We start from the raw sequence: 13,748 nt of genomic DNA, 5'->3' as shown, positions 1-13,748 counted from the left end.
GCTTTTAATATTTCATCTTTCTTTTTCTGCCAGAAGAGAGTAAATTCCTTATGCCAACGAGGCTGCAGCTGCACTACCACCTCTCTCTGCCTCAGACAGAGGGCTGCCAGCCCCTCCAGGCAGATGGCGAACGCAAGGCTCACATCCCCTCCACCACCCCTCAGCAGGGGTCAGGCGGTGGGGTGGCCACAGAGCCAGCAGCATGGCAGGGACAAGGCACTGCGGGGCTGGGGAGGGCTGGGCAGGACGCCTTGGAACAACAACATTCAAGACACATCCAAGTACTGCAGAGGAGCCCTGCACTGAGCTCCAGGGGGCCACCCGGACGCCTCAACGGACCCACTCTTGTGCAAGAACCTGTTTGGGAAAGGTGATAGGTCAGCAGCCACTGGGTCATACTGGGTGACATCTGTCAATCACCACCATCAAGTTCTGTCTTAAAGCCAGCCTCCATCCCACCCCCACACAAACTATCCATCAAGTATGATCTGTGTCAAGCCAGTTTTTGTTTAAAATTTAATGTCTGTAAAGTATTTTGGCTTTAAATTATTCTGCAGACTCACTCGGTTCAGCAGCGCTTCCCCGTCTAGACAGAACAATCTTGTTGTCAGTGAAACAGATTCGCCCTGACATCCCCGTGGCACACAGTGATGTGGTTGCTATTTAGTAGAAAGGAAGAGAGCTAAAAAGCTCTTTCTCTTACAGTTTTGAAACGTGATTCCTGTCCATTCAATTTCAAACAAACACCTCAATAAATAATCCTGCTGTCTTTGATTTGATCTCTATCTCTTTGTTAGGAAGCGGCATGGATGGGGAAAGGGGGAATGGCTCAGCATCTGTGGGATGGGACACCTCCCAGGGCTGCTCGCAGCATGACTGCCGCCCTGGGAGGGAGGGATTCCCTCCTCTCCTGCTCTGGCTTTTAAACCCACCTGCTTTGGCTCTCTCCTCCAGGCTGCAGACCGAGGACCGGAGTTTGGAAATCTCACTGTACCCCTCTGTGACACCGAGGTCCCTGCTCACAGACACAGACCTGGGGGCTCCACGGCTGCGGGACAAGCCTTGGAGGACTGGCAGGGAGATGCAGGGGAGGCTCAGCAGCCCCAAAGAGACATTAAACCAAGTCAAAATACATTTTGCATACCAGCTTTGCTCCCAGGTCTCTGCCAGCATGAAAGACTACAAACACTTCCTTTATAATTAAAAAAGCACTTCTCCCCCTTGTGAATAATCTGCACCAAGGCAAAGGTAAATCAGAGTGAGTGTTTGGCAGCACTTTGTGTCTAGCAAGCCCCGCTGTAGCCTGCAGTACTTGGAGAGGAAAAACAGCCTGATCAAACCAAAAATAATATTGTTCCCCTTTTGCTCTGCCAGTGACAGATCCTTGATGTCTGCAGTCAGAAGTAACAGATACCAGTTGGGGATCTTTTCATCTCCTCTCCCATTAACGCAGCCACCTGCCCATCCGACCCACAGCATGGCAGCAGGGAGGAGATCTCTGCCTTGTGTGAGGCAATCCCCACCTGGGCATCACCCAGGGGAAATGCACAGCCCCCAAAAAGCTGGATGGACATAATCACACAGGAACAGGGGGCTCCTCCATCACAGCAAGTTGAAGGTCAAGAGCTCAGCCCCAAGGATGCCTCTTGAGGGTGCCTGTGGCGAGGTGGGGCTGGAAAAGAGTCTGAATGCACAAACAGGCACATTTACTGGGTGGCAAAGGACCATATAACACAGCTGATTTTATTCTCCAAATGCCTACAGATCTCCAGGATCTGCCCAGTCCAAAGCAGACTGTATCAGCACACCTGTATTAACATTTAATCCCATGCTAGAGCATCACACAATAAATCAGCTGCAAATGTACTTACTACACAGAGAAAGAGACACTTGCCTCTAAATATTCAAGCAGAAAAATGCCTCTATATATTCAAATAGCAAAAATGAAATCGGGAAGCAAGAAGGACTTGCTCTTTGCACAGGCACTGCCATCCAGCAGCATAACAGGAAGAGCTACACAAGAAAGGGAGCTGACACAGGCCACCGCACACTGATTTCCCACTCTCCACATGATTTATAACCTCATGGATTCATCCCTGTTCTGACTTCCATGGATATATTAACCCACTCACAAGAGCGATCAGAAATCTACCTGCCCCAGGAGCAAAGTGGCTCTGCCCCATAGGGAAATCCTGCCTGCGTGCCCGCTTCTGCTGGCGCAGTCCTGGGTGTGTGAGCGCCAGCAAAGCTGCTCTGCTGGAGCCGCCACCAGCACGTCCACCACCAGCCAGGAACTGCGGGGCAGCAGATGGCCCGGGGATCCTGAGAGGCAAAGCAAGGCAGTGGAAGATTTCCAAGGCCAGGTTGGACGGGACTTTGAGCAGCCTGATCTAGTGGAAGGTGTCCCTGCCCATGGCAGCAGGGTTGGAACTAGATGGTCTTTAATGTCCCTTCCAACCCAAACCACTCTGTGATTCACCATCCAAGAAACGGGCCATGCAGAATCAAACCAAAGGCCTGACTGTACCAAGAAAAGCAGCATCAGGAAAGTATAGGAAACAGCGTATGGACAGCAGGCCTTCCCTAGGTACACTGAGATCATCTTACACAAGATTCTCCACTAGCACATCACCTGATGCCCACAGCTGGCTGGAAAACATCCCTCCGCAGCAAGGTCTGCCTTGTGTCTCCTCCTTTACCCCATATTATTATTTTACCAGCTCACTAATTCAGCAAGAATGTTTTGCCCCATGCCTGGGGGACCAGCATTTGCTCTTTTGATCAAACCTGTATCCTGAGTATCTGCTCTCTGTTGATGGAGAACTGAGCCAGCTTTCTGGGAAGGCACCTTCTGTCCTCACCCCCTCCACCTGTGCACGCACCAGCTTTGTTGCTCTGTTGATGCCCACACGCATAATAAATGGAGTTGCAGCACCAGCAGAGCCTTTACTGTCCTCCTGGAATGCAGAGTGTTAATGCATGGGCTGAACTGGGGGTGGGGGAGTGAAGTGCTGAAAAATGATGCACACAACGCCTCATTATCACATCCTTAATAGCCCTGAAATTGCTATGAGGGCCTCTGTCATTTCTCCTCCCCCTGGGTCACAAGGAGCCATTCCATCTGTCTCAGCAGCAGGGCCTGGTTTTCTCTCCAGAGCTGCTGGCCATCCAAGCAGACAGGGCACCTCAACGCTTGCAGCCAGCGTCTTCACACCGGGCGTTCCTCAGAGGAACCACCACACTGGCTCAGCTCACCACATCTGCTCTAAATCAACTGACTCCAGGAGCGGCCACTGGCATTAGGCATCCAAATTTTACTCCTACACCCTGCTACTGCCTTCAGGGAGGAAAGGCAGACCATGTCTCAGTTTCCCTGAAAGATCTCCCAACTACCTCGGTAAAGATCTTTTGCTTTTCATTTTTGTTGTGCACTCACAGAGCTTCCCCTATATGTTCTGGGGAATTTCCAGCCAGTTCAGAGGTGCCAACAGCATTTCCAAGATCACCCAATATCTGGGCTACAGGTCTGCTGAGGCATATTTTTAAAGCACAAGTCAATGCATCATCCTGGATGACCTTATGCTCTCTCCAGTGGGAGAGGGGTGTGGATGCCAGCCTCCTGCCCTGGCCAGGTCTCCCTCACCACACACCAACCAGCTCAGCTCTCCATGGACAGCAGATGCTCTAGATACAGCTTTGATCAGAAGAGCAATTTCTGGTTCCCCAGACCTGGGACAAAACCTTCTCACTGAATTAATGAGCTGGTAAAATAATACTGTCATGTAAAGGAGGCACAAGGCATTAGCAGGTCCTGTGTCAGCACAGAGGCATTTAGCTACCACAGAACTAGTGGCTGCACCTTTAAGCGTTGCATCTCAGTTCCACTTTTCATGACACCTGCGCTGAAGGCATTTGATGACTCCCAAGAAATGCCAAGTCAAGAAGCTTTTAAGAACTACTGAACTGCCTTTTTAAGAGGCAGGGGACATGTGCACCTAATCCAGTCTTAAAACTAATGATTTAATTTACCTTAGAAGAAGCAAGCCAGCATAAATTAATATCTCCCAGTAGTATAACATAAGCATGTTTTATCTAGAGATTATGTTGATTAAATCATCAAGTACCATAATCTTCCCTTCCTACCTCAATAAGATGGGGAAAGAAAAAAAAAAACCCTAAAAATATAGATATAGCCTTCTAAGCCACAGGAGGGAACTGCACATTCATCTCCAAGCACTCTCCTCACTCAGTAAAGCATGCACACAAGACTCCCCACCCTGGAAGAGGCTGCTCCAGCTGGTGTGGTACTAAGAGGTAAAATGAAGCTACGTGTTCAGAATTGACGAGATGCGAGGAGATGGAGGCTGGAGGAGCTTAGAGGCAATATAGGAGTTACACTTACGGGGTTTCACTGCGCAAATGTTACTGAAGAAATTAGTCAAGGCTGAATATCTGCTTTTGGGATATAAGACACCAAGGCCATTAGTCACACAAGCTGGAAATTGAAGTGGCTTAGATCCACCATGCTGGGAGACAATGCCTTAGCAGAGGGGGAAAACACAGAAGCCCATTCAAAACATCTTTTTCCCACCTCCCTAATCTTATTTCTGCTAGTTCCTACCTCTTTTGCTCCACACTGAAAGGAAGGACTAAACCACCTACTTTAATGAATCAACAAGACCTACCTTGACTTTTATCAACAGAGCTATCATCTGCTGAGGGTGGTTTTTCAGACAAAGCCTGTTCCTGTGGGACTCAGCTGAAAACACCCTCCTGCAGCTTTCTGCCAGGTAATCATGCACGGACACTTCACATTTAATGGCTTTGTCTGCTGGCTGTTTGGATTGCATGTGGAATGCTCTAGAGCCCTTGGGCAGGGCACTTCAGAAGCACAACACCTTTTATTTAAAGCCAATTCACAACCACAGTGGTGAGTTTGAAAGCTTCCCTGAAGAATGACAAAGAATCTTGTTAAGCTCGTGGCAGGAGAAGAGGGGTCTAAGGCCAAAAAACAAAAATCCCTATACCAACAGAAATCTCTCCCCGAAAAACCAAACTCTAAACACTGTTTATACTGACCCCTGACACCAACAACAGGTCTCCAGTAAGCAGTCTTTATCTACAAGGCCAAACCTCATGGTGAGCAACCTCAACTCACCCTCCTAGCCCATTGTTATACAACTTGGCATTAGTGTTTACAAGATAAGTGAATTTTGCAAAGGAAGGGCAATTAACAGATGTAGTTTTATCTGCTTATTGGAAAGCTGGGACAAGTAGCAAGCTTCTGCCAGCAGTGCTGAGCATGGGCTGCAGCAACTGCAGTCCCCTGCCTCAATTTCTTCATAAATGGAGTAATTACTCCACTGTTGTAAAAGCTTGGAAGCCTTCAGAAAAGAAACAGCATTATCTGGAAAATTATTTTAATATCAAAATGAAGTTATCAAGAGGAACTCCATGCCCAGTGTCTCATGCAGAAAACACATCCCCATTTAAATATCCTGTCCCTACAAGGGAAAAAAAATATGCATGGTGTGAAGGAACCACAGTTTCAGGTTCTGTAAGGAGGCATTTTCTCAGAAAGTTTTTCTCAGAGAGACAGTGTGCTGACTTGCAGCCTTACAAATCTGAAAGAAGATGCAAGAGGTTTCCTGACATTTTTTTTTCATTATTCATTTCTGTGATCCTGTAAACCTGCATGATGATTCACAGAGCAGAGGATGGTTGTGTTTCTTTCCCTGAACACCTTTCAAATTAAAACTCAGCCCCAAGCCCCTTTCTCACCTAGAAGCAAACCGCCTAATCTTACTATATAAAACTGACTTCCCTAAAATGATTCAGGCGGACGAATGTAATGTCAGAACAATTCTTCACATCCTTCTGATGTCATTTTACAGGAGAAATAACCTATTCTGACCCTCTCCCCTCTGCAAATGTCTCTGCCTTTCCAGGTGTGAACAGCATCTCCCTTCTGGGCTTTGGAACCTCTTCAGTTCAATTAACGGGGCCCCCAGAAGGCTGTGTGTCACCAAAATTGGGAATGAAGCTCTTAACACCAATGTAGCATTAAGCAGCAGGCATTCTCTTTATTGCAGCGCTGGATGCACGGGGGATCGCTCCACTTATCGTGCATACCGAAAGACAGAGGCACACTTCTTATATACATTAAAAAGATGAATATTTATATAATTACCGAGAAGTACCCGCTTATTCCCAGGGAATCTAATGCATATGTTAAATACCTGCCTATTTCCAGGAACCTACTGTATACATTGCGAGGCAGTCGGCTCCATGCAGGCAGATTTGCTGATCTTGTCAGTACGAAGCGTACTGGAGAGGGGTGGCTCTTGGGCAGGTAGGCTTGCTTATCTTGTCGGTGTGGAGCTTATACAAAGGGGACCTTTATTGGTATATTAACTAAATTGGTTTTGGTATCATGGGGACTTCATTAGAAACATCTTCAAACACACTAATGCCACTTGTCTTCTGCAGGACCCTTGTTCCGGACAAGCCTGACACTTTGACAGCACCTTCACACATTTTCACTGAGCAAATGCACCATTACACAAAGTTTAATTTTTCGAATGGCTAGAAAATCTCTCCCTCTAGGTAAACATTAGACAAACATCTATAGGCTGCATGGAATTGCATGTCAAGCCACTCGATAAAACCAACTTATCTGCCAGGAACAAGCCTGACAAATCCTTGGTACAGATGCCTTTCTCCACCAACTTTAAATTGCACACAGAGTGCTCAAAGTCTAGAGGGAGGGAGGGGTTTCCACTCATTGATCATCCTCATCCTGCCAGCGTCACATCCACTTGTGTCTCACCCACCCTGCTGAGACAGCTGCCTTTGGAAAGCAGGATTTTGAAAAGATACATAGAGAAAAGCGTTTCAAAAAAAGACACAGAAGTTGCTTTACTTCCACTCTCACAGCCAGGGCTTGAGGTGTGCTAGGAGAGCGAGTGCTGTCTGCAAGCACCACTTTTGCTATGTCTCCTTCTCTCAAAACAGCAGACAGCCCCGCAGGCAGCGCAGACCCGGAGAGGATGCTCAGCTCCTCGGTGACACCAGCCATCAGACTCACATCAATCTGCTGCTGCTCACTCACAGCAGCTCATTCTTTCCTAAGGAGAAGATCTGGCTGAGGGACTTGCTCCTTACTTCAACGCTCCCGATAGATGAGACCTACAAGCGTTTGCTTTTTTTTTTTTTTTAATACATTCCCACTCTCCCCAAGCTGTGGGCAGAAAGCCTTCACAGCAGATCAAAGCCCACAGACATCATCCAGCTGCTTTTCTTCCATTTACAAGCCTTTAGCTCCGTGATGCCCTGGGAAAGCCAAAGGTGGCAGGCAGAAAGCCTGTGGTCCCCAGCAAGATTGAACTTAATTGCCTCTAGCTTGTGAGTTCCACCTTGGAGGGAGAGATCCTCCTTTCCAGGGGGCCTGGGTCTTTTCTGAGCTGTCTCACACAAACCCTTTCTGCTAGAATCTTTACAGACGCTTTTGTTCCATACTCAACATCCTGCACAAGCAAATGATTAATTATCCCCAGTGAGTTGCCATCTGTCAGCTGATCACTGACAGATCTGATTAACAGACCATCCCCATGTTCTCCACCTACTGCAAAGGAAAACATGCTCTCTTCCAATGGTTTATGCTAACACATTTTTACTTAGGATTTGCAACCAGCTTCTCACAGTCAACTACCAAATGTAGCTGATTAGCAGTAACTCATTATCCAGCAACCATCTGATCACCTGCTCTGGACTGAGCCTTAGTCTGTCCAGCTGGATGGAGAAGAAACAAGAGGGTAATGCTGAAAAAGAGATTATGTGCTGAGAGGTGTAGATGAACTTCTGAGATAGCAGAAACCCTAGGGCAAAACCTTAAGGAAGATTAAGTTGCCCTAAAGTCCAGAGTATAAGCTGAGTTAAGGAAGGAGAAGGACATTTCTAGCTGAATAACGGACACAGCTCTCGGTCCTTGGCAGAACACTGCACTCCTGTGCCTCAGCCTCTCCAACTGAGTAATCAAGTATGTTCTCATTTACTTCTCTATATAGAAATGTTTGAGATTTGCATATCAAAAACACTATAGGGGTAAAATCACTGCCAAAACAGGCAACAGCAGGCACTGGATGCCCTTCACAGCACTGACCATGCAGGAAAGCAGAATGCTCTTGCACTGACACTGGCTTCTCCCACCCATTCTGCTCAGCAGCAGTCAAGATTGCCACAGCAACAGGAGACAGAGGAGAAAAATATTTCTCTAGGACGTATTTGGTTGCTTTTTAGTGGACTGACATAAGAGAGTTTATAAATACGTCAAGAGCATGTCGGTGTGAAATTGGAAACAAGATGGGATGGCAGCATGGCGAGAAAAGTACGTGGGGTGAGGAGATTAAACATGCAGGTTCACCTGAGTGAGGTGCAGATCAAGAGACCTGCGGGAGAACGCAGGATCTCAGCGCTAATCAACTCCATCGATTGAGCAAAGGAAACTCTTTTCACTAACGCAAACAGCTTTGTGATTACTCACCTCTGTGCTGTCATGGGGCCTGAGGATCCTCTGCCTCCAAACCGCCCACCGTCGCGCACAGGCCCAGCTGCAGCCTTCTGCTTTGCCTGGGGAGGGAAAGACGCAGCACCGGTGCTCACAGCGGGCTGCTCCCCTGCCAGCACCACCACTGCTCCGTCAGCCAAGCCATGTAACCAGACAGTCAACAGGGACAATAAGGTCATGCAGGAGATCGAGGTCTTCCCCAAAACAATTTAAGAGGCTCATTAAACCAGCTAATAGTGCAGCAGCAGCACTGACACCATGCCATTGAGTTTCCAGTCTCCTTTTAACAAGGTCCCAAGAGACTGGAGCGTTTAGCTCCAGTGCTAAGTGGCCTCTCAAGAGCCCAATCAAGCGAGCCGTGTCAGGAGCTAGAGAGGGCAGCTCGACCTGGACAAACAAAGAAGGCAACAACCCTGTTCTTGGGAGAGCGAGGCCTTCCCCACCTCTGAGGATGATGGCTGGCTGAGCACCCAGCGAGCAAGCAGGCAGGCACAGCTCACCCTCAGCACCCATCACAGCACCCCGCTCCAGCAGGGACATCAGTAGGCATTCGAGAAACAAACCTGCTCACTGAAGAACAACTCGGGGGAAGTGGGGCAAAAGCTAAACAAGCACTTTCAGATAAACACTATCTGCATTTTTGTGATTCTGTTGGGTAGCCCCTCAGAAGCACACGCAGCTCACGGGAGTGAATGCTGCAGCAAGACACAAGCGACAGACAGGGTCACAGCCCCAGACCTCCTTGGTGAGAGGCATCACACTCTGCAGTCCCCAGTGACAAACCAAGCACAGAACGCGCCTGGATCTGAGGCACTGCGCTGATTCAACAAGGTATTTAGCAATAAGAAGATCCAGCAGCAGTGAAAATGCTCACTATAACAATTTTTTTTAAAAAAGTAGCAATGCCTCAGCATGTACATAAATATGCAACAGCAAGATTGAAACAGGGTGTTGTAACAAGGCACAGTCGGCTGGCTGAAAGAGTGAGAAGACTGCCTCTTCTGGGCTTGTGCCTCTGCTTGGTTGACTGGCTGTATCCATTAATTAGATCCCCATTACACAGGTGGGAAACGAACCCACCAGAGGCACCTTACTGCTCTGTCATTCAGCCCAGGAACAGGAGATACACACAAAGAGCTGAGGCATAATTGACATGTAGTACCTGTCAGGCTTCCTGATGGGAAGGGAAAAACCCCTCTACTCAAGAGGCTTTGCAGATTGGTATCTTTAGTTACATCAAATGGTAAACAGGAACTGGCATGCCTTGTGAAGGCTACAGCCGGTATCTACGGCTGTTCACATCCATTACAAGGCAAGTCTATTGAAATGTTCCCCAAGGTCTTTAGCACTCGGGTAGCAGAGGACAGCCACATGCCAAAGACACTGCGACAAGCCAGTCCAGAACACGTGCTGCTGCATCTTTCATGCTCCCTATGGCTCTCAAAGTACTTCAGAGAAAATTAAACCCTTAGACTTCTTTACGAAAGTCAGCCTCAGAACAGAGAGGTGTCAAACCTTGCCAAACGCTCCAGAAACTCGTCACTATGCTAATCCCAACCATTCCCCCCAAGAGCAGTTCAGCAGTTGCTGCACCTCCCTCGCCCAGACACACCACAGCAGCAGTCCAGGGAAGGGAGCACCAACACTGCAGCTTTGCATCCCAGAATATCTGCTAAATACTCATCTTCACAGTGCCTGGAAAGGACAAGCAAGCACCCATATCTCCTCAGGTGGATGAAATACTCAGTGAGCAAAGACATGTTGTGGCAGAGCCACAATGAAGTAATATAATAAATTGCCAGCCAATTGTCCCTTCCTTGGGACAATGTTTTTCCATCTTCAGGCAGAGATCAGGGGACAGACACATTATATCTGTATTTCATCCAGGCTTTCAAACTCTCCTCAAAATAGTAATTTCAATGAAAGAGGAAACAAATCAATAGCTTTGAGTTCTCTTAGGGGAGAAGACAACCAATAGACTTAACCCCAGCTGGTAACTATCCTGCCAGCTTCACTACATTATTTCCCTCTCCTGAACTGCAAAATTTCATACTTGGTACAAAATGAGACCTGATCAGTGCTCTAGTGCTGAAATATTATTACAGAGCACACATCCCTGGGTCCCAAGCTATGTGTGAAACTCTTCTGCCATGTCTTACGGTCTTCAGGAGTCTTAAAACCAAGGCATTTAGTATTTCCCAATTTCAATGGATGAGACTTTTTTACCACCACAGAAATCCTTATCAGAGTATTTGCCTCCTGTGTGTACACTGATTTTGTTCAAGTGTATTATATGATTTTGTAACATTCAGAGTTTTCCCCATTACCTGATGCCTCGTGATGTGCAAGGTTTGGAACACTGCCTCCTAATCACATTAGAAAAAAAATATTCATGTGACTATTACATACTAAAATTTGGTTCGTGAGCAAAAGGATTATTTCTTCCCCATAATAAGTAATTCTTCAGTACTCTGACACAATCAGCAGCTACCTTCAACTATTTGATTCAATAGAAATGAATTGACAGACATCCACTACTTCCCTGAAAGAAAACAAACAAAAAACTCCACCTACCTTTTAATTTTATGAGGCAAGCAGACACAGAGCTACATCCATGTGTCCTGAGCCAACCGGTCTCCAAACCCAGGTTCAGCCAGTGCAATCAATCTGTTTACTTTGACACCTTTCAGTCACTGATTCCAAACAGGATTTAAACCATCAAGCAGAAACCTTGATTTAAGACACGTTTTAACCTTGATTTGCATTTGTATTTCCATTAAAGATCATTAGCTTTCATTAACTGGGCTAGCCATTAAAATAGCAGAGACCTGCTGGCAACCACCACTGTCAAAAGAATCCTAACTCAATAAAAACACGGAACGCTAATAAAGTGAAATGATAAATCTATGTTTCATCACTATTCTGATTTTCTTCCTCTCAGGATTTGGAGCAGAACACATGGATGCAAATTAGAACTAAATGAAAAATGACAAAGCTACCTTAGGCTTACGGGGCAACTGATACATTTCAGATTTAAGATTGATTAAATAAATTGGTAGCTGTTTGCAGTGGGTTAGATCTCTTGGTTCAAAGGCCCTAAAAATGACTGGCTTTGCTCAAAGCATTGCTATTTTAGAACCAAAGGCTTAAGCAACTCTTCCTGTGTTGCTGTTCAGCATCTTGTTTACACGGAGTTTAGACACCCATCCTGCTTATATATACACCATTGAAAATATTTCATGTTTATGTCTTTTGTCACCTAAATATTATTTAAATTTTGGTCCCAGGGTACAAGGTTTCTCTGAGCCACTCTCCTCCTCCACCTATTTCTTAACATCTCATCATAGGCAAAAACCCCCAAATCTTTTGTGGTTTTTTTGAATCTTAATGAAATAATATAAACCCAAACAGTTCTTTATGCATACTTATTAACTGAAATCAATATTTTACAGAAAAGCATTCTTGCATAAAAAGGAGGCATCTAAATAACCAGCATTGACTCCACTGTAAAGCAATAGGTACTTTAAGTATTACAAGATATTTTGGCATCCCAAAAGTTTGAGCTGATGTTGGGTGATGAAGGTGTTTCTCAAATTCAGCATAACATTAAAATAGTGTAATTCTTTAACTGTATGAAATGTCATGTTTCAGTGAAAACAGGTTTTCAATAAATCACAAGAAAAATTGAAACATTCATTTTCTAAATACTTCAAAGTACATTAAATTTTTAGTTTTAGAATTGGACAAATTAAAACTGGTAAAAGCAAACCTCAGACGCCCATTCAGACTTTTAATTGTTTAGCATTTGCTATTTGCTTCTATGGAACAAGAACCCAAAAGGTGTTTTAACTTGTCTTCTTCTGAAAGAGAAAGAACCCCAGTTATTCACAAGGGTCACAGCAATTTCTTGCTCTTTTAGTCTTTATTTTTGTAAGTTTCCCAGAAATGTACAAAAAACTGCAAACAATCAAGACTTCTGTCATTAAATTACTTTGTCTCTTTACAAAATTCCAGACAAAGCACATGAACTAAAAAAAGACATGTTCTTTTATTAGCATTCATCCCAGGAAAAAGCCTCTTTTGAAACCTTTCAGCGAGTATGTCAAAAAGCCACTGGAAGTTGGTTCACTGATCTGGCTTCCCGCCCATCTGAACATCTAATGGGGGGCGGATCTTTTTTATTTTGCACTTGATCAACATCACAGCCCATTTCTCAAGGCAATGAAAAAAAAATGCTTAATATGAGTCAACAGCCAACTACAATTTAACCCTCAATAAAAGTCTATTTTTGGCAGAAGGGTCACCTTTCTTTAAAATTACTATAACCGTGAGTTAAAACCATTTCTTAAATTTACTTTAAATGCTGTTCATAATGAGGATTGTCTTTTCATAACTGTAGCAAAGTCACTTCTGTTCACTGAGGGTTTGAATTCTTCAAAAGACTGATGTTAGACAGGCAAATAGCAGACAGAAAAGCCAATTTTCTCTTAGAATTTAAGCAAGACCTTGTCCATCTCCTTGAGTAACTTGTCTCTATTTTTCCAACCAGTGGCAGGAAATCTTCCTTTCTACAGCTGATGTCTATACTCTTGATCTCCACATACCTCATCCTTGCCACAACACATTTTGAGCATCCTTCTAGGATTAAAAAATGTACTGCTTCCCTGAGTGCACAATAAGGCACTGCATTTTTATCATTTCCAGCCTTGTAAATAGCACAGGCTATTACAGACAGCCTACTTGAAAAAACAGGATACAATATTCGTGTGCTTTGTTAAAGGAGACAGATCTACTTTTTTATGGCAATCAACTAAGGCAAGAAAGACTTTCATTTCATTAAAATGAGAAACTGAGGATGAAGTAGCTTTAAAACAAAATACTTTCAGTATAGTACTTAAATTTGGAGCAAATAAGGCTACTAACCCTCACGCGGGACTGGAAGAGCAAATTGTAGTTCCAAGGCTGATCCAGGGGCACTGGGGAAGCTGGCAGTGGGCAAGGAACTCTGGCGGAAGGGAGCTGTACAAACCTCATACGTCCTTCCTGGAGATCCAAGATCAGCGTGAAAGAGTAAGAATCTGAGATCAAGTTTTGACAGCTTCCATGTTGAAGCACTGTCCTGAATCAGTATCAGTTTACATGACTCATCTCCCCAGTCAACACAACAGTACACTTAAATTTC

Source organism: Strix uralensis, chromosome 17 (genome assembly GCF_047716275.1).
Source record: "Strix uralensis isolate ZFMK-TIS-50842 chromosome 17, bStrUra1, whole genome shotgun sequence".
Lineage (NCBI taxonomy): Eukaryota > Metazoa > Chordata > Aves > Strigiformes > Strigidae > Strix > Strix uralensis.
The sequence above is the reverse complement of the archived record's forward strand: the minus strand, read 5'-3'. Positions refer to the sequence as shown.